This window comes from Rhinoderma darwinii, chromosome 1, assembly GCF_050947455.1.
Source record: "Rhinoderma darwinii isolate aRhiDar2 chromosome 1, aRhiDar2.hap1, whole genome shotgun sequence".
NCBI lineage: Eukaryota > Metazoa > Chordata > Amphibia > Anura > Rhinodermatidae > Rhinoderma > Rhinoderma darwinii.
This window is the reverse complement of record NC_134687.1, coordinates 521536034-521558741: the sequence shown is the minus strand read 5'-3', so window position 1 is coordinate 521558741 and position 22708 is coordinate 521536034. Positions and strand designations below refer to the sequence as shown.

The 22708-nt window shown below is 43.2% G+C and overlaps 1 protein-coding gene across 1 annotated transcript in view; it reads left to right on the top strand.

Annotated features, from left to right (window-relative positions):
* The window catches only part of MAN2A1 (mannosidase alpha class 2A member 1), a 153574-nt gene that overhangs the window by 44813 nt on the left and 86053 nt on the right, over positions 1–22708 (top strand). The window lies entirely within an intron of this gene.

The following is a 22708-nucleotide window of genomic DNA, read 5'->3' as shown; positions in this document are numbered from 1 at the left end:
AGGACACCAAAGATGTCCTTTGTGCATTCAGATACAAAACATGGTCAAAGAATTACACATGGTTAACATGTGATGTTACATCTCTTTATCCAAGTATACCTCATAATATAGCTCATGTTGCCATTAAACACCATTTGAACAAACATAGCAACTACAGTGATTCATTACAATTATACATCCTGGAAATCCTCACTTTTCTATTAACACACAATTATTTCTATTTTGATACCAAATATTACCTCCAACTAAGGGGGGTTTCAATGGGGGCAAAATTTTCCCCGTCCTTGGCAAACTTAGTTATGGCGTGGTGGGAGGAAAAAACCATCTTCTCTACAGAAAATTCTTTTGGAGACAATATCAACTGGTATGGTAGATACATCGATGACCTCCTGTTCATCTGGGAGGGAGATGTATCTACCATACAGAAATTCATGGATTTCCTCAATTCTAACGAGTACAACCTCAGGTTCACACATACATTTGCCAAAACTAATATAATATTCTTAGACCTGGAACTAAAAGGAGAAGATGGGATACAAATACATACAAAAACCTATAGAAAACCAACAGCAGGAAATACCATCTTACATGCAGGTAGTAACCATTCCAAACAGACCATTGTCTCGATCCCAGTGGGCGAACTATATAGAGCAAAGCGCAACTGTAGCTCAGACGCACAATTCAAAACTGAAACACAAGTCATACACAATAGACTATCTAACAGGGGGTACCCAGGTTGGTCTTTAGACAGAGCAGACAAAATAATAGCGAAGAAAAGTAGAGACATCCTTTTGTCCCAAAACAAACATCTAAAACCAACATCTAATACACCCACATTAGTCTTACAACAAACTAATCAATTTAACAGTATAAAAAGAATTGTGAACAAACACCTACCTATGCTCAAAGAAGATCCAGCTCTGGAAGACATCCTCAGGAACGGATGTAGAATAGTCCCACGTAGGGCTCCATCTTTGGCCACGACACTTTCTCCGTCGTTTTTCAATCCCATCGAAACAAAAGGTTCTTGGCTAGAACAAAAAGGATTTTTTAAATGTGGAAACAATCCATGCAAAGTATGCTCTTATGTGACACCAAAAAAGGCATTCACAAATTCAACTAACACTGATACACATCCCATTAAAAATTATATGAATTGTAACACCGACTCGGTCATATACATAATTGAATGCACATTATGTAACCTGAAATATATTGGATGTACAAACAGGAAATTTAAAATAAGAATCCTTGAACACCTTGGCTACATCCGCAATCCCAATATCCTCAACACATCAAATGTAGCAAAACACTTTATAACCCAACACAACAGAACAATTAACAGTTTTTCCTGCTATGCGATTGAAAAAATTTATAATCCAAAAAGAGGTGGTGATATTAAACATATAACACAAACAAGAGAAGCCTTCTGGATCTTCAGCCTTCAAACAAGGGTCCCAAAAGGCTTAAATTTGAGAAAAGACCTTATGTTCCACTACTAAATGCAAAACGGTGACATCTTCGATTTTATTTATAACAGGCAATCCAGCTCTAAAAACATAGTTAACATTTATGCCAACTAAATATTGTCAAATAGACTCTAGGAATATAGTGACAGGATCAAAAATTTGACTCAAGGAGACAGATCTGATCTGAATAATTAGATCAGTTGCAAATAATAAACAAGAATATATCCATAATAGTCCTATACAATACATAAAAAAAACCATGGCATTAAATAAATAAACAACAAAAAAATGAAAAATAAAAAATAAATAAATAAATAATAAATCTTTTTATGCTATATTTAAATAATATATCATATTAATTAATAAAAGTTATGAATTATAAATGCCAAAGAAATAATATGGACTGGGAACCACTTAAAAGATTACCTTTACAATATCCAATAAAACCTCTATTTGTTCACTTTGAAATTATATATATTTTTCTAAAACAAAGCTGCCAACTGTGAATAAATACATCTGGATATATATATAATCAACAAGAGGTTCCTAAGTTTCATCGGAAACTTTAAAAGTTCTGAATATTTCCAGATTTTTAGCTTCAGTAGTTATTTCGAGATATTGCCGTCTATTCACACACAAAAATCCATATAAAAAACGCAAAGGGGAGGAAAAAACTACCAAACAGTTAAAAAAGTAAACTAACTATAAAGAAAACCCGGAAAAATAAAAAACCAATGTATATCAAGAAGTCTAATACCAGTGTTTTTTCTGTTATTTTAAATGTACGTCTTTTTCACATCTACACACAATCCATTGTTTTTTCATTTAAGTCAATAATAGGCGTTTCTTCACTTTTTAAGCCAGCTTTTAGACGTATTTACGTCTCTGAGGTCATTACAATAGGATATTTCTATTATAACAAATAAATATCTCAAATAAATATTGTGTATATTAAACATAGTTACCGAAGAGGAACAGCGATCTAATGAAATCTTCCGAACTTCTCTCTATTTTTGTTGGAACCTACAAAAAAGAAAAAAAGAAACATCAGATATCACTAAATACACAGATCGTTTTTTCTGATATAGGATTTTAACGCAAAAAAAGTAATACCTTATCCATCAATAGAATTTGGACATCTCTCCCAGGAGATTGAATGAAAGATTGCGTTCCACGGGGCTCCTCCCTGTTCTTTCGGCTCTGAACCGCAATCAACTAATTACACACAAGACAGACTGGTTATAAAAGGTGAAGACTGCACAGTCAGACTTACCATAAGCCATGACTAAGGACCTAGAGAAGGTCTGAAACGCGTAGGCTACCGCCTATCTTTCTTCTTCCCTCTGTTTTTGGACGATACCCACTTGTCACTTCAACTACTACACGTAGCTCACATGCTACGTTTTTAACCAAGACAAAATAAAACTTGGGAACAGATTCCCGTTTTAACAGACATCGCATCTACAGCGCTGGATCCAACCCCCTTGTTCCTGAAGTATTTCTGGCGTGTGCCGACACGAGGATCCGTGTGCTGACTTTCTTGTGACAAGGTGAGCTGGAGGATTTTTTTCTACATTTTTTCTGTACTCTACTTTAGATTGGCATTGTTTTTTGAACATCCTTTTATTTTTCTAGGACGTTACAAGGCTTTGAACTTTAGCAGCTATTTCTCACATTTTCAAGAAACTTTCAAAAGGCTATTTTTACAGGGGCCAGTTCAGTTGTGAAGTGGCTTTGAGGGCTTTATATATTAGAAACCCCCAATAAGTCACCCCATTTTAAAAACTTCACCCCTCAAAGTATTGAAAACCGCATTTAGAATGCCTTAACCCTTTTAGACGTTTCACGGGAATTAAAGCAAAGTTGAGGTGAAATTTACAAATGTCATATTTTTTTGCAGAAATTAATTTTTAATCCATTTTTTTTGTAACAAAGTTTTACCAGAGAAATGCAACTGAATATTGTCCAGATTCTGCAGTTTTAGGAAATATTCCACATGTGGCCCTAGCGTGCTACTGGACTGAAGCACCGGCCTCAGAAGCAAAGGAGCACCTAGTGGATTTAGGGATTAGGCACCATGTCAGGTTTGAAGGGTTCTTGCGGTGCCAAAACAGTGAATCCCCCAAAAGTGACCCCATTTGGGAAACTACACACCTCAAGGAAATTATCTAGGGGTATAGTGAGCATTTTGACCGCACAGGTTTTTTACAGAAATTATTGGAAGTAGGCCGTGAAAATTAATGTCTACATTTTTTCAAAGGAAATGTAGGTTTAGCTAAAACCATACCCCACATCTGGTCATAAACGGCTGTTTGGAAACACGGCAGGGCTTAGAAGGCAAGGAGAGCCATTTGCCTTTTGGAGTACAGATTTTGCTGGATTGGTTTTTGGGTACGTGTGGGACCAAAACCGTGGAAACCCCCCAGAAGTGACCACATTTTGGAAACTACACCCCTCAATGCATTCACCTAGGGATGTAGTGAGCATGTTAACCCCGCCGGTGTTTTGTAGAAATTATTGTGCACTCGAAGTTGCAGAGTGAAAATTGAATATTTTCCTTAGATATGCCAATATATGGTGCCCAGCTTGTGCCACCATAACAAGACAGCTCTCTAATTATTATGCAGTGTTTCCCGGTTTTAGATACACCCTACATGTGACCCTAATCGTTTGCCTGGACATTTGACAGAGCTCAGGAGTGAAAAAGTACAATGTAAAATTGAGGCCTAATTTGGCGATTTACAAAGTATTGGTTCACAATTGCAGGGCTCAAAAACACCTGAGAAGTGACCCCATTTTGGAAACTACACCCCTCAAGGCATTTATTAAGGGGTGTAGTGAGCATTTTCACCCCACAGGTCTTTTCCATAAATAAATTCGTTGCGGATGTTGCAAATTAAAAAAAATTATTTTTACGTAGATATGCCATTTCAGTGGCAAATATGTTGTGCCCAGTTTGTGCCACTGGAGACACACACCCCAAAAATTGTTAAAAGGCTTCCCCCGGGTATGGCGATGCCATATATTTGGAAGTAAACTGCTGTTTGGGCACGCTGTAGGGTTCAGAGGGGAGGGAGCGCCATCTGGCTTTTGGAAAGCGGATTTTGCTAGGTAGTAGATTTGTTTGAGTATTGCTGGTGTTTCCATTTATAATGTGGGGGCATATGTAAGCTGGGCAGAGTACATCAGGGGCATAGTTAGGTGGTATAATGGGTAAAAAAAACAATAAAATGATCCATAGTTGTGTGTTACACTGTGAAGCAATCCTTTATGCACAGGCCAGTGTCGCACTGATAAATGGTGTCCTTTCTTATCTCGCTTTTGGTCCACACTCCGCACCTTTGCTGTTTGGGGAATTTTGCTGGGAAGGGTTGTCCTGGTATAATACGGGCACCGTCTCTCCCAGCGGATATGTTTGTGCCCTACTCTTCCTAGTTCCCTAATTTTAGGGCCTTGATAAATCGCCTCTTGAATCAGACGAAATGTTCCCCTCAGACCTGCACAACTGCATATTTTTTATTTCCTGACTTATTGGAGCATTAACTAATTTTATTTTTTCATAGACTAAGGGTATGTGCACACACTAATTACGTCCGTAATTGACGGACGTATTTCGGCCGCAAGTAGTGGACCGAACTCAGTGCAGGGAGCGGGCTCCTAGCATCATACTTATGTACGATGCTAGGAGTCCCTGCCTCTCCGTGGAACTACTGTCCCTTACTGAAAACATGATTACAGTACGGGACAGTTGTCCTGCAGAGAGGCAGGGACTCCTAGCATCGTATATAACTATGATACTAGGAGCCCGGCTCCCTGCACTGAGTTCGGTCCGGTACTTGCGGCCGAAATACGTCCGTAAATTACGGACGTATTTAGTGTGTGTGCACATACCCTTAGTTGTATGAGGGCTTTTTTTTTGTGGGACGAGCTGTAGTTATTGGTGCCGTTTTGGGGTACATGCGACTTTTTGATAACTTTTTATCCTATGTTTTGGGAGGCCAGGTAACCAAAAAAACGCAATTCTGGCATAGTTCTTTTTTTCGTTTTTTTTTTTTTCATACAACGTTCACCATGCGTTATAAATTACATGTTAACTTTATTCTGCGGGTCAGTCCGATTCCGACGATTAATTTATATAACTTTTTAGGTTTTACAACGTTTTGCACAATAAAATTACTTTTGTAAAAATGTATTTTTTCTGTGGCCAAGTTGTGAGAACCATAACTTTAACTTTTTCGTCGACTAAGCTCTATGAGGGCTTGTTTTTTGCAAGACGAGCTCTAGTTTTTATAGGTACCATTTTTGGAAACGTGCGACTTTTTGATCACTTTTTATTCCAATATTTGTAGGGCAAAGTGAGAGTATGGTAGTTTTTATGGGTTTTTTTTCACGCTTTTCACTGTGTGCAATAAATAATATTTTTATACCTCAGGTCGTTACGGTCGCGGCGATACCGAATACGGTTTATTTTATTTTTTTCAACAATAAAGGACTTGACAAGACAACAGGGCGATTGTGTTTGATTTTGTTATTTGAAACTTTTATTATGTTGCCAAACTTTTTTTTATTCTTTTCACATTTTTTTTATACTTTTTTTTTCTCAAGTCCCACTAGGGGACTTGAAGGTCCGACGGACTGATTATTTTTTTTTCTAATACATTGTAATACTACCTGCGTAGTGCAATGTATGAGATCTGTCAGTTATTCACTGACAGTAAGCCGATTAGGCTTCGCTTCCTGGCGGGGCCTAATCGGCTTCCGTAATGGCAGAGCAGGAGGCCATTGTGTCTCCTGTTGCCATAGCAGCAGTCGGCAGCCATCATTGCATGTCAGGGCTGGCGATCTGCTAGCAACCGCTAAGATGCAGCGATCGCTGCATCTAAGGGATTAATGGCAGGGATCGGAGCTAGCTGTCACAGGGCATTTTTTCACTGAAGTGGATATATCCTAAGCAAGCCATTGACAACATGGAATATTTTTGCATACATAGCATTTATTTAGCTTGGCAGCGCTTTTAAATTGGATCATATTAGTCGTAGCTTAGCTTAATATTTTGTTATAACTAGTTTAATGTTGCATATGCAAGCTTCATATTTTATGAATGTGTGGGTTGTGTATATGCCAATAAAAATGTATACAACTTGTGCCTGTGAAATGGCTACTGCCTAATCTTCATAATTATGTTTTTATTAACTAATGCTGCTGGCATATTTTGGTTCCTTGTTATTTGCCCCAAATCTATGATTGGCACTTGTGGCATACATAGATGGAAATTGGTTTCCAGTAGTTAAAGGTAATTTGCATAACTTTTTTTTTTTTTTTTTTTCTCTCTGCGCAAGAAAACTTTTTTTTTCAACAATTTACAACATTTCACATATAATCTACTTAAAATATTTTGTTTTGAGTTATGTAGTTTTTTTTGTAACAAGACGATGCATTGTGGGATCTTAGATGATCTGTACGGATGTTACTAAGCTGTTAGATCACATGTCTGACAACAGATTGGCGATAAACTGCGGTCTGTTTCTAGGGGCAACAAGCAGAACGTTGGAAGCAATTGTGGATACGAATGGAGAAAGACTTGCGATGGCTCAGAATCCGTATAAAAACATAAAGCAGTGTTTCATTGTAACTCACGATTACAAGTAAATTTAAACTGAGAAAATGGTTTTAAGCATTTCTAGTAGTGTGCTTAATTATTGTTATCCTTCTAAGAAGGTCATTTAAGCCTCTGATATATAGTGTCATTTATGTCTGCTAAATATATGGCATGGGCCAGAAAAGCTACATAAATATCATATTAATACCCTCTATATTTCAAGATGAGTGGGTCTCTGTGCTTGAAATGTATAACAGAAAGGTACACAATGGAGGTTGATTTGCATAATAAGGAGTTCAGAGGCCATGACTATTTGCACTTTTGGGGTTCAGATATTTCTGATTTCAGTCCTATGTGGTTTTATTATATTAAAAATAAAATCAGTGACTGCGTAATTCCGTAACATTTAGAAATGTTTTTTTGTGATAACCATCATTGAAGGTTTTAGAAAGTTTTCCCAGAACAGTAGAATTTGCTGCATTGAGTAGGTTGCTGGCAATTCCAGAAGCGATGGCTGTTACACATAGTGATAACAAATAAACCAACCGAGTAGAAAATGTAATTGTGCAACCTGGCCGTGAATGTTTTTTGCTATAGTTTTAGAATGTGTGTTGCTGCTGTACTTTTAAACTTTTGTCCAGGTGAGCGTTTTTCAGCTGGGTTTTGACATTTAGATTTGAGTAATTAAGCTTTTAATCTTGGTGTGAACAAAACCCATGCAGTGCCCATAATAAAAATATAGGGTCGCATGCAAGTTGTATGCTTTCTACCTTCATCCCAAAACCCAAATCCAGTTCTCAGCGTAAATCTTTTCGCCAACATAGTTCGGATCCTGGTAGGGTGCTAAGGTTCTCACTTAGAAGCCAGCTACAAGTGATGTTGCATGGCTCCTAATGTAACTGTAGTAATTCTTATGACCAGTATTTGTGTTTGGCAGGACTGGGTACCCTCTAGAATTATTTTCCCATAAAGCCCTGATTCTAGTTACTCCCATTACTACGTCCTCTCTCTTTCCTATCGTCAGCTCTAGCTGGTGAACCTTTTTTGTTTTGTTCATGTATGTTTTTTTATTTATTTTTTTGCAATAAAATATTTTAATGGGTTTCACAATTTTGTCAATAGAAATATCAAAAATAAAAAATACAAAACAAAAAAGGCAGAGGTCAACTTGACCCGTTGTTATCACATCATATGTAACAAAAACATCGGTATTTTAATAAAAGTAAGGAAAGAATTCTAGCATATATTGTAAATAACATTATATATGAAAAATAGTGTGACCGGTTACAGTCCAATTAGCTCTTGTTATCTGAGTAGATATCAGAGCGTATTGATTGAGCTAAGACAAACAAACACAAAAAGAGGGACTAAGTTGTGAGAGCGGGAACCGAGAAGAAGGGAGAAAAAGGGGGAAGCGGATGCATATGCATAAAACTGTACATCACTTACGTGTCCAAAGAATGAGGTGGTGGGGAATATCCGGCCTGGGCAGCCACAAGGTCGGAGTATTCAGCAGAGGAGATGAAGTGGAGCCAAAGGGACCATGTTTTGTCAACGGCTTGAGTTTGTTTCCTCCCGAAGGTGATCCGTTGTTCCATGCGCGTTATTTCGCGAACACTAGATAACCATTGAGGAATGATCCGTAGCGTAGGTGGTTTCCAAAGAGCTGGGATAATGCTCTCGCTGCATTCAGGAGGTGACTTAGAAGCGAGCGCCTGTATGTGTGCAAGGGGATGTCACTGTGATGGAGGAGGAAGAGTCTTGGTTTGTAAGGTAGGGTGTGGCCAGTGACCTTCGAAGTAATGGATTGAACTGCTTTCCAGAATTGGGAGAGAAGATCACAAGACCAGAATACATGCAGAAGAGTGCCATTTTGCACTTCTCATCTCCAGCATAGGGGGAGGCTGCAGGGAATATCTTATGCAGTACTGTCTGTACTCTACCAACGAGAGAGTATTTTGTAATTAGTTTCCTGATCACTAGAGGTGACAGTAAATTTATGGGTCAGAGTTTAAATCTTTGACTTGTCCTCTGTAGTCCAAGATGTCTGAAGGTCTTTACCATTTAGCAATGCACAGAGGATACAGAGGGGGGGGGGGGGTGTGGAAGAGCCATCAGTATATCATGGAAATCGAACTTTATACTGCACCCTGAGCTGAGCATAGTGCTTCAAATATAGTGAGAGAAGTCTGTGTCAACGGGGGTAGTGAAGAGAGAGAGTGAGCTGAGCGAGACACCACAAGTCTAATCAGTTGGGTTCATGAGCAGGGATCCCGATATGCACTGAGAACCCTTCAGAAAGTGTCTAACCTGGAATCTCCCTCCTTTAATCCAATAATGAAAGCATCCGCCCACTAACCCAGGATGGAAGGCAGGGTTACCTAAAATAGGCAATAGGGGTGAAGGAGAGGGGGAGACCTCCAGTTTAGAGAGGAAGTGGGAGGCAAGACGTAACTTAGCTCCAATCGTCGGATGTGAGCGTATGGCAGTATCTGGGGCAGTGAGCCAAGGGAGGTTAAAGAGATGTATAAGTGTAGATGTTTGTTCTATTGTTCTCCAGCATTTTTGTGAGAAGTGACAGCACCAATCAATTATTCTTGTCGTATGATGTCGTACAGTATTCATAAGGGTCTGGGAATGACACTCACCCAAAATCCTTACCGAGTGATAGAATGGACCTGGCTATGCGTGGGGAACCGGGGTGCCAAATAAATTTAGACCATACACATCGCAGAGATAGAAAGAAGGAAAGTGGGATGTGGATAGGTAGATCCTGGTTGGGGTAGAGATGAGGTAGCACATTCATTTTAATGATGCTACCGAACCAGGAGAAAAAAAAAAACCATTTGTCAGGAGTCGAGGTCTGACTTCATGGTGGCCAATAAGGGAAGGAAAATGCAAAAGTACGTGTAAGATCCGAGGGTAGCCAGATAGAGATATTTAATCGCATTATAGGCCCAGCTGAAGGGGAAGTTCGTGCGAAGTCTGGAGAGAGTAGATGGAGAGAGAGAGCCACAGAAAGAGCCTAAGAGTTTTGGAAGTTTGTCTTAAAGTTAGATGTCCGTATGTGTTTTTTTATTCTTTCATAAGGTTAGGGAGGGAAATGTGGGGATTTAGTAAGTAAGAACAAGATTGTCTACATAGGCTGCTACCTTGTGTTGACAGGAGTAAATGGACGGCCCAGAGATGTCAGAGTTATGTACTGTGCAAAGGAAAGGTTCGAGGGAAAGGACAAAGAGAAGGGGTGAGAGGGGCCAACCTTGGCGCATACCGTTTTGTATAGGAAAGGAGTCAGAGTAGAAACCTTTTACTTTTTAACCGAGGTAGTTGGGTCACGAGAGCATGGAGTGTTCCAGTCCTACGTGTTTCAGGGATTGATTAAGAAACGCCTTCTCCACGTCAGTAGAAAGAATTAACATGGGGGTATTATGTGTGCGTGTACGGGAAATGATGTCCAGTGCTCTCGTGGTGTTATCCCTCGCCTCCCTTGAGGGAAGGAATCCGGCATGGTCTACATGTATGAGTGGTTGAAGGTGAGGTGAGTGTCTGGAGGCCAGTATCTTAGCAAACCGTTTTGCATTTACGGGTCGGGTCCTTGCCTTCTTTGGGAATCACTGATATGCGCAAAAATAGTATCTCTTGGCATATCAAAGTCTTCAGTAAGGGCATTATAAGCGCGCAGGAAACTATCAGAGGGTAGGGAGAAAGTGTTTGTAGTAGTTAAGAGTGAAGCCGTCGGGTCCTGGGGCCTTGCCAGGGGAGGTCTCGACGACCCAGGCTAATTCCAGAGCAGTCAATGGGGTCTCCGGTGAAGCAATGGTCTGCTCTGGGAGCGAGAGTAGGCCGGATTTAGTAATATAAACACGCATATTCGAAAGGCAGGAGGGTACAGGTGAGTCAAGATTATAAAGGTTGGCGTAAAACTGTTTGAAAGAATTGGCAATGTCTTTAGGCAGATGACAGAGCGTTTCAAACGTGTATATGCGGTTGACATACGTATGCGCTTGTTGTTTATGTAAGGCATTTGCTAGGGCCTACCACGTTGATCCCCAAATTCATAATGGCATTTAGTAAGGGCATGACCACACATGGCGGAATTCCTCCGCAACTGTCCGCATCGATGCCGCACAGAATCTGCGTTGCAGATTCTGCAGCGGATCTGCACAAAATGTGCAGTACATTGATGCGGACTAGCTGCTGCAGACTGCGGGAAAAGTGCTTCCCTTCTCCCTATCAGTGCAGGATAGAGAGAAGGGACAGCACTTTCCCTAGTGAAAGGAAACGATTTTCATACTTACCGGCCGTTGTCTTGGTGACGCGTCCCTCTTTCGGCATCCAGCCCGACCTCCCTGGATGACGCGCCAGTCCATGTGACCGCTGCAGCCTGTGCTTGGCCTGTGATTGGCTGCAGCCGTCACTTACACTGAAACGTCATCCTGGGAGGCCGGACTGGAGACAGACGCAGGGAGTTCTCGGTAAGTATGAACTTATATGTTTTTTTACAGATACATGTATATTGGGATCGGTAGTCACTGTCCCGGGTGCAGAAACAGTTACTGCCGATCGCTTAACTCTTTCAGCACCCTGGACAGTGACTATTTACAGACGTCTCCTAGCAACGCTCCCGTCATTACGGGAGCCCCATTGACTTCCTCAGTCTGGCTGTAGACCTAGAAATACATAGGTCCAGCCAGAATGAAGAAATGTCAAGTTAAAAAAGCAAGACGCATCCGCAGCACACATGACATGTGCATGACAGCTGCGGACTTCATTGCGGAACTTTGAATCTCCATTGAAGTCAATGGAGAAATTCCGCCATGAGTCCGCCACTGCTCCGCAACAGACAGAGCATGCTGCGGACACCAAATTCCGCTCCGCAGCCTATGCTCCGCAGCGGAATTGTACGCATCGTGTAAACGAACACTGCTAAATTAAAGTGAAAGTCAATGGAGAAACGGCTCCGCTGCGGATTAACGCTGCGGAGTGTCCGCAGCGGAATTTAAGTGGAATTCCGCCATGTGTGAACCCGCCCTAAGAGTGGCCTTGGCCTTAAACATTTCGAGAAAACTTAAACGTTCTCGGAGTCTTAACAATTGGTGAGAGTGAAGGAAACGTTTAAAGCGTCTGTGTGGGAGGGCGGTTGCACCCCTTGTAGCATCCAGCTCAGGGTCCGGTACCAGATTAAAAATGCAACCTATTATTAGATTACCCTCTGTGAAGGCCTGGAGGGAATCCAACACTATCTCTAAGCAAGCAGTCTGGTCCGCATTGGGAAGATAGATGTAAATGTTTGCAAGGCTATGGTGCCCATTACTGCAAGAAATCTTCCCTCCCCAGTAGGGTTGCACGATTAATAGAAATTTCGATACTATGCAACCTCAAACTGTTCAATAGCGTTAATTCATGTATTGCGATACTAAGGTGTGCGGCCGCACAGGTAAGTATAGTAACGCATTAATGTACTCACAGCGGGGCCCTGTCATGTGTCCAAACAGCAGTTTATTACCACATATGGGGTATTGCCGTAATTGGGAGAAATTGCTTTTCAAATGTTGGGGTGTTCCTTTGTATGCCTTGTAAAGATGTCTACATGTTGGAAAAAATTTAATTTTTACATCCTTATTCCACTAAATTCAGCAAAATACCTGCTGGGTTAAAATGGTCACTATACCCCTTGATAAATTCCTTGAGGGGTGTAGTTTGCGAAATGGTGTCTTTTTGGGGGGTTTCCACTGTTTTGGCTTCACAAGACCTCTTGAAACCTGACCTCTTCAAGCCTAAAATATATTCTAATAAAATGGAGGCCCCAAAATCCACGAGGTGTTTCTGAGGCCGGTACTTCAGTCCAGTAGCACACTAGGGTCATATATGGGATAGTTCTAAACTGCAGAATCTGGGCAATAAATATGGATTTGCGTTTCTCTGCTAAAACCTTCTGTGTTACAGAAAAAAAAATAATTAAAACAGATTTTCTGCAACAAAAAAAAAAGTATAAATTTCACCTCCACTTCTTACTTTAATTCCTCTGAAATACCAAAAGGGTTAAGAAACTTTCTAAATGCAGTTCTGAATACTTTGAGGGGTGCAGTTTTTAAAATGCGGTGTTTTATAGGGGGCTTCTAATATATAAGGCCCTCAAAGCCACTTCAGAACTGAACTTGTCCGGGAAAAAATAGCTTTTTGAAATTTTTCTTGAAAATGTGAGAAATTGCTTCTAAAGTTCTAAGCCTTGTAACGTCCTAGAAAAATAAAAGAATGTTCAAAAAATTATGCAAACATAAAGTAGACATATGGGAAATGTTAACTAGTGGCTATTTTGTGTGGTATTACTATCTGTTTTACAAGTATACTAGAATTTAGAAAAATTCAAATTTTGGTATTTTTTACAAATAACCACTGAATGTATCAACCAAATGTTACCACTAACTTAAAGTACAATGTGTCACGAGAAAACAATCTCAGAATTGCTTGAAAAAACAAACATTCCAAAGTTATTACCACATAAAGTGACACATGTCAGATTTGAAAGAAATGGCCTTGTCCATTACGTGAAAACAGGCTGTGTTAAGGGGTTAAAAATAAAAAAAAAGTAAAAAATAATAATCATGTTAAAGGGAGTCTGTCACCAGAACTTCGTTTTAAACTAGCAGTATGCTAATATAGTGCATCAGCCCATGCGCAGTAGTGCTGATTACAACGACTGACATATTGTTTATGCTGAGCATGCGCTGACTAAGATGTAGAAACGCGTGCGCGGTCGCTACACTACGGGGCCAGGTGTGAACTCGCCGAGTTTGCTGCCTCGCACCGAAATGCTAATTTGCATAAACTTAAGTGGCACCTTGAGGAAAAAGAAAAACACATTTAAAAAAAGGTTAGCATACTGCTAGTTCAAAACGGAAGTTCTGGTGACAGACCCCCTTTCAATGTAAAAAATGTGTTGTTTTTTTTAAATACACGTTAAAATAAGTCAATACGTAAAATATACACATTCTGTATCGTTGCGACCATAATAACAAATCTATAGCGACGTTTGATGTTTATGCGGTTAGAAAATAAAATAAAAACTGCTTTCATTCACTTATTGATGTGAGGTGCGAGGTGTTCTGAATTTTGAACCTCCATGTGCCTCACATTAATAGTAATGAGCCCCATGTACGTCACACATCAACCCAATTTTGTCATTATGACTGAGGAACATGATGGGGTTAAGTACTATTAATGTGAGGCACATGGAGGTTCAGAATTCATCACACCACATGCCTCACACCAGAAAATGGAAGACTGTATGTACCTTCCTGTGCTACTGAGTGTTACTTAAATACTTACTATAGAAAAACACACAGTCATCTTTGTGGAATAAAGTGGGGGTGGCCACAGCTTTTATTAACAATATAACAAAAGGAAACCTTGTCCGTTCATTGACATTCATTAACTTGATGTTCTGGATGACGATCACCTCGCATGCCGTGCCACCGCCCCCGCGGTGGGCATGTCTTTGTTGTTTTGCCAGGTGAGCCGTCTTACACATTCCCTTCAACGAAACGGAACAAGAGCCTCCGAACACGCCAAGCGGAGACGGGTGTATTCCTACACCGCGCTCCGTCCCACCCCCCTAAGCAAAAACAATGCCCTATTGACGGCGTCCTGCAAACCTGAAAGGAAAATGTCCAGGCCAATGTCATTCAAGTGGACCCCGTCTTGCAACATTAAACCCCTGTTGTCACCTTCCAACTGCCTATGCCTGAGGACTACACCACCTTGACCCCTGACATGCCGCGATACCCTGACGTTCAAAAGCCGCCTGGTCCGTTCCAGGGACGCGTTGTTCCTAGCTCCCTTCCATAAAACCCTCGGAACTACTTCGGACCACACTACCACCAGATCCGTAAAAAAGGCAGCGAAGCGATCAAAGTCCGACCGCATAATGGAAATCAGCTCCGCTACCCTCGTTGAGCAAAGGTCATTGCCACCTGCGTGTATCACCACGACCGTTGGAGATTGTGACATTCTGCTCACAGCCACCACCTCCGGAAGGACTTGCAGCCATTTTAGGCCTCTGATGCCCCTCCAGTACACATCCGCATGTTTGAAGCCAAGATCCAGCCCTCCAGGTCGGCAAGACGCCCTCTGAGCCGCCCAATAAATGTACGAATGACCGATAAACCAAACCACCGGTCTACGAACATCTGCAGAAACATATAAAATTCAACAGGTTAAAGAGGCTCTGTCACCAGATTTTGCAACCCCTATCTGCTATTGCAGCAGATAGGCGCTGCAATGTAGATTACAGTAACGTTTTTATTTTTAAAAAACGAGCATTTTTGGCCAAGTTATGACCATTTTTGTAGTTATGCAAATGAGGCTTGCAAAAGTCCAAGTGGGTGTGTTTAAAAGTAAAAGTCCAAGTGGGCGTATATTGTGTGCCGTACATCGGGGCGTTTTTAATACTTTTACTAGCTGGGCGCTCTGAAGAGAAGTATCATCCACTTCTCTTCAGAACGCCCAGCTTCTGACAGTGCAGATCTGTGACGTCACTCACAGGTCCTGCATCGTTTCGGCACCAGAGGCTACAGTTGATTCTGCAGCAGCATCAGCGTTTGCAGGTAAGATCGACTTACCTGCAAACGCTGATGCTGCTGCAGAATCAACTGTAGCCTCTGGTGCCGATGTGGCCGACACGATGCAGGACCTGTGAGTGACGTCACAGATCTGCACTGTCAGAAGCTGGGCGTTCTGAAGAGAAGTGGATGATACTTCTCTTCAGAGCGCCCAGCTAGTAAAAGTATTAAAAACGCCCCGATGTACGGCACACAATATACGCCCACTTGGACTTTTACTTTTAAACACACCCACTTGGACTTTTGCAAGCCTCATTTGCATAACTACAAAAATGGTCATAACTTGGCCAAAAATGCTCGTTTTTTAAAAATAAAAACGTTACTGTAATCTACATTGCAGCGCCTATCTGCGGCAATAGCAGATAAGGGTTGCAAAATCTGGTGACAGAGCCTCTTTAACAAATGAGGACGAATGTAACTCTTAAAACAACCCGATTTCCATCTTCCCAAATTTTTAATTTCCACCTCCGTCAAACCCGCCACATCCGCCATTGTGGCGGCCCCGATGCGGAACGAATGGGTCCCGAACTCAGAAGGAGGCAAACCCACCGAGACCAAGCATTTTTTTAAATGGAAGAAAATTGAAATTTTGACAAAGGAGAGCCATCCTTATGTGACAAGAAACTACCCCCCTGTGGGCGCAACGCCATGTAACTCTTCACCACCCTTACCGGGCAAAATTTTGAATCTAGGGCAAAGATGGTTAACCACACCCCTTTTCCCAACACCTCTGTTTTTGACCGCCGCACCCGAATTTTTATTGAATCCGACAGTGCCACTACGTCGTCCGCCAACAAGCCCGACGGACATGACCGCGAGGTGGAGACTAATTCACTAACGCGCAGTGCCCCGAAAAAAGCAAGCGCAAAAGCGCATGAAAATAAGCATGCTTCAAAAACGGAAGAACAAACTGATGTCGCCGCGTCCGCCAATCGCCGTAGCAAAATAAAAGACACTGGACGACGGCCGTCCGATGTCTTCCTTTCCTTCCTCCAACCTTTTAACATTTGCGCAAAAACAAAACGCTTGGTGACGTCCTCCACCCCCAACATCTTTTAGCGCAAACGCAACCCCTGATAAGCGCTTTTGAACCACCGCTGCCGACATGCCTTTTTCCCTTAAAGAACCTAAATACCGCAACGTGATCACATAACATGACTCCGGGGACATTACCTCAGTCGCATTTGCATGTGACAGCCATTCAGACCATGCCTTACCATGGCAGTTCCACGTAGTTGTTGCCAGAGAATTCTGCAGCAGCGGTGTCAGCTGCTCTCCGGCAGGTCCCAAAGAGATGGCGGGCAGTCGTACCCCTCCTGATCCACCCGAGGATGCAATGTCCTGAAACGAAGCCACTGAAAACGAGACAGAGCATCAGCAACGTCATTAACAACCCCCGGTACATGACATGCCCTGAACACCCCATTAAACGATAAACATTTTAGCACTAACCGTCTGAGCAGAGCTAACTCCGGGAGAGAACTAGACGTTAATTTATTTATAACCACAACCGTACTCTCATTATCGGACCAAAACAAAATACGCCTGTTCGCCATCTCTGCACCCCATAGCTCCACCGCTACTACGATGGGGAACAACTCCAATAACGTCAGATTTTTATTAAAACCTTTTTTGTACCAATCCGCCGGCCAAACACCAGCCGACCACTTATGCTCAAAAACCGCCCCATAACCATGGGCCCCTGCTGCATCTGTGTACAGCTGCAGGTCCGCATTGCCCATTTCCTCCTCCATGAGACACAATATACCTTCATAATCTTTTAGGAAAGATTGCCACATCCTTAAATCATCTTTTAATGAACTGGGTAGTCTTATAAAATGATGCGGCTGTTTTGCCCCTGCCGTTGCCATGGCCAACCTCCTAGAAAAAACCCTTCCCATAGGGAATATCCTGCATGCAAAAGCCAATTGACCTAACAAGGACTGTAAGTCATGCAACGTGACCTTTTTTGCGCATATGCTGCTGTTTAATATCCTGTCTCAATTTTGCAATCTTGTCTTCCGGGAGGCTGAGAACCATCTTGCTCGTATCGATTTTTATCCCCAGGAAGGAGAGGCACCAACATGGGCCTTCCGTTTTGTCCTCCGCTAGAGGGACACCAAACATGGCCATAAAAAACCTGAAAGAATTCAAAGTGTATAAACATAACGACTCATCTCGAGGACCGATGAACAAAAAATCATCTAAGTAGTGTATTACCGATGTGTTGCCTGTCTCAGACCGCACAACCCACTCTAAAAAGGAACTGAACATCTCAAAATAGCGGCATGAAATAGAGCACCCCATCGGCAAACACATGTCCACGTAATATAGGCCGTTCAATTGACACCCCAACAGGTGAAAACAGTCAGGATGAACCGGGAGGAGGCGGAAGGCTGATTCAATGTCAGACTTGGCTAACAAGGAAAACGGTCCCGCTTTTGAAACTAACTGCATAGCTCTGTCAAATGATATGTACGACACAGCCGCCTCCTCCCTAGATATCCCATCATTGACTGATTCACCTGGAGGGAAAGACAAGTGGTGTATGAGACAAAATTTTCCCTGCTCTTTCTTTGGCACGATCCCCAGAGGGGAAATTCTGAGGTTCTCTAATGGTGGTTCCGTGAAAGGACCCGCCATTCGCCCCATGCTAACTTCCTTGTCTATTTTCTCCTGAGCAATTTCCGGTTGAGCTATAACAGACTTTAAATTTGAAGCAAACGTAGCAGCCGGCTGATAAACATGCAGTATATGAAAACCATGTGTAAAACCCCTAATGAGCATTTCTGCCTCCTGTCTCCTGGGGTACCTGACTAACCAGGGGCGCATCCTTTGGACGTTCACCGGCGTCCTCTGGCTTACCTGCAGCAGCTGGTCTCGCGGGGTTCTTACTTCTCTTAAAGCAACGCAGCGCTGAGTGGGATCCCCCGCATATGGAGCATTCATGCTTGAATTTGCATGAAGCGAAAAACCGACAATGCCCTTCATTGAAGAGCCAACAAGCCCCTGGTCTGCGACCCGCAACTGCCGCCTGAGGGGGGGCGGCGGAGGAGGCAAGAAAGGAATTCTGGGGCCTCTGCGTCAACATTAATTGTATCCATACATCCGTGGCCTTAGAGGACCAACCTATGTCTGGCCGAATAGCTAAACGGCGCCTGAATTCCTCGTCGTACCTCCACCATGCAGTTCCCCCGTGCAATTTATGCGCAGAATAAATTGTATCCAGATATGTAAATAATTCAAAGGCTTTTTCTGGTTTACTTTGACTCGCTATGCTCGCCAACACCGCGAAAGCCTGCAACCACTTTTATCAAACTTCCTCTCTTTATCAACTGTTAGCTGCTCTGGCGACACTAAAGACCATATATCCACATATTCACATTTTTTAATTTTTTCTCTAACTTCATTTGATATATGTGTCCCCAGGGGAGCAACTCCACAAAAATACGAGTCCTTGAGCAACATGCCCGTGTTATCCAACGCCTGCACAGGCTGCGGCTCCGCCGCCCCTGGGACCTTAATCGGGACCTCAGCCCCACCCATTTTTTCCAAAACCTTTTTCAGCATACCAAATAACTCGTCACCATTATCAGCGTTTTTATTCCATGCTTGTGCACATGATAACTCACCACTCTGATGACCCGCTGACTGAACATCTGCATTTTGCGTTGTGGGCGGCGGAGAAACAACCGTTGTCGCCTCAACCGGTGTAGTCTTCCCGTGTCTCCTTCGGTCGAACGATCTGCTTCTCCGCCCACGTTGTCTGCTCACGCGTGACTTCCTGCTGTGTCTATCCACGGACTCCTCCGAGGAAGCCGAGGACGTGCGATATGCTGACCTACTTCTTCGTGCGCCTCGTGATCGATGTCTAGAAACCCTACTGCACGACCGTTGCCTATGCCTACTCCTTCTATCCCTATAAATTGTGCGTCTGTGGGAGCCAAGCCTTCTCTGCTTTCGTCTCCCCGACCTGTCAGATCCTGATTCGGAGCATGTGTCCGATCCACGGCCCCTTGTCCCACACCTATGGGCTCTGCCGGCGGAAACACATCTCTGTAATTGCTCACTGGCCCTATCCTGCGGTGTACCCTGAATGCACTCGAAAAAGTCTTCTTCACTATCGTCTGCAATCTGACGAAGTCCTGCATTGCTTGTGGGAACTTCCCCCTCCCCCTGTCTCCTCTCATAACCGGCGTGTCCTATACAACATTGGCAGATTTTCTGCCAAACCACCTAGCAAGCCTGCCAGGTGGTTTTGGAGCAACCTGTTGCTGCACTGCCTCCTGTTCCATGCCGCTGCTATGAACCACCGCGCCGTCTACGCGCGGGGGTGTGCGTTGCCTCACTACACCTGCCTGTCTGCTATGTTGCCCTGTGAGAAGGGAGGCCTGGCTGCCAGCCCGTCCTCCTTCATCATGAACCGGCAGTGTCTCTCCTACACTACGCTGCTCGCTCACCTCGCCACGCTGCTGGGCCAGGTGACGAGACGGCGCCCTCCTCCGTTTTCTAGCTCTAGTGGGGGAAGGACTCAGCCGAGTAGGCGGACGGCACCTCCTTGCGGGCCGCTTGCCACTGGCTAACGGCTCAGACACCGCGCCATCCATTTGCTCAGACCCACCTCGTAGGAGCGGGGTTAGCCAGGCTGATCCTTCCTTCGCTATCTTCTCTTTTAAAAGCGCCAGCAGCGCTTGCTCTGCCATATTAGAGTGATGATTCCTCTGTAAAGCTTCACTAGCTGTAGAGGTTCCTTAACTCTGTCTGGAAAGCGGGAAAGAGGCTCACTACAGGAAGTAACCTCACTTATATAATCTTAAACCCTCCCTCCCATGTGATTCCCTCGACCACTCATATCAGGAACCCACTCAGTGTGCTTTATGGGATACTTAAAGGAGACCTGACATCCAGTCAGTGGCTCCCCTGCTTAGACAGCCTGAGATCCCTAAGACTCTTTTATTGTTGGCAAAGTATCGTTTTGGTATAGAGTATCGCGATAATACACAAAGTATCGGTATCCAAGTCCAAATTCTGGTATTGTGACAACCCTACTCCCCATCACAGCACGTGTCCTTGAGTTGCCAAGGCAAAGAGTGTGACACCAATATACTCTCTCCTCTGGATCTAGAGTCAGTAGAACAGCCATGATAACTGTAGCCATATTTTGGTCAGAGTTTAGGAAATCTGTTTTGTCTGAAGTGTGTTTCCTGGAGTATACCCACTTGTGCTCGGAGACGCCAGAGGTCATCGAGGAGCATAATCCGTTTCTCGGGTGCCCAGGCATTTGACGTTGAATGTAACCACCTTGAGGAGGGACGCCATCTTGTGGGAGAGGGCGGAGAAAAAAATAATAATAAAAAAAAGGTCGGGGAGACTATCTCAGAAGAAAGGAAAGTAAAAAAGGAAGGGCGTAAAAAAAATCAAGTCATGCAAGGTCAAGAACCAGAAAAATAGTAGAAAGGAAACCTCCAGCTCACCTTGTTTGAGGATTTGCTCAGATGAACCCGCACGGATCCTCGTGTCGGCACACGATGAGTGAACAGCAGGAAAAAAGAAAAATTGGATCCAGCGTGAAATGTATATAAAATGGAAGCTAGTTCCAAGTTTAATTGTATAAATTCTAAAACAGGACCTGATTGAAAGGTAATGTCCTGAAGTGTAAGGAGAGATCGTAGGTGAAGTGAGCCTACGCGTTTCAGACGCTTCTTGCGTCCTTAATCATGGCTAATGTCAAGAACCAGCTCAACAAAGGGGAAAGGTGTGAGTGGAGAAGAGGCAGGGCATGCGATGGAGCCACGTGAGAATGGAAAGAAAAAAGAGAATACAGGAAAAAAGGACCAGTTTGAAAGAAACAAGGCATGCCCGGAATGGGGAGCAAGTCACTGACAAGTGACAGCAAGCGATAAACAAGACAATCTAACCAAGTATGGGTAAACTCTTGAGAAAGAAGTATGACGTTAGTAATAGTGCTATTCAGGCTGCAATCCTGTCTAAAAGTAAATTTCGCTCATAATACAAATAGGCAGTAGGTAGGTTGGGATAATAGGGTATAGAGAGCAGTCCCGAGCTAATAGCTAGAGAATGGTAAATGGAGATAAGGGCACTATACTGAGGATAGGCCTCACTCTGTGTGGACCACGTCCCGAGAGCTGCAAAATGGAAGCGTCCGGATTAAAGAGCAAGTCATCAGGAGGAAGTATCTGATACTAAACAAATCAATACAACATATAAACCTGTCCAGAAGCATGTTTCGTTCACAATACTAAATGAACAGCAGGTAAGAAAGGAGAACAGGATAAAATAACTGTCCCAGGTTGATTGCCAGGGGAAGGTCAGCAGAGGTAAGAGTACTATGATGAGGATAGCCCTACACTCTGTGGACCATGCAAGAAGCTGCAATATTAAAGTCTCCATGGTAAGGGACAATCCAAACCGCAGGTAGTGACTGATACTGAACCAATCGATACAATAATACAGGGTTTGCAGCATGGGCGGGAAGGAGAAAATTCATATTCGATCCGTTCAATCAATCCTGTCTAGAGGTATTTTCTACTCCGGATCTGAAACCAACAGCAGGTAGGGAGGGGAAAAGAGAAAAGGATGTAGTGAGTTCAACAGAAACTAGTAAGGCTGGATTCACACGACCATGTTACGTCCGTAATGGACGGAACGTATTTCGGCCGCTAATCCCGGACCGAACACACTGCAGGGAGCCGGGCTCCTAGCATCATAGTTATGTACGACACTAGGAGTCCCTGCCTCTCCGTGAAACTACTGTCCCGTACTGAAAACATGATTACAGTACGGGACAGTTGTCCTGCAGAGAGGCAGGGACTCCTAGCATCGTACATAACTATGATGCTAGGAGCCCGGCTCCCTGCACTGAGTTCGGTCCGGGACCTCCGGCCGAAATACGTCCGTCCATTACGGACGTTAATGTGCTCGTGTGAACCCAGCCTTACTGTCGGCGATGCAGTTCCCTTTAGCCCGGTGTAATCCAATGGGGAGGGGATTCTTTTTCT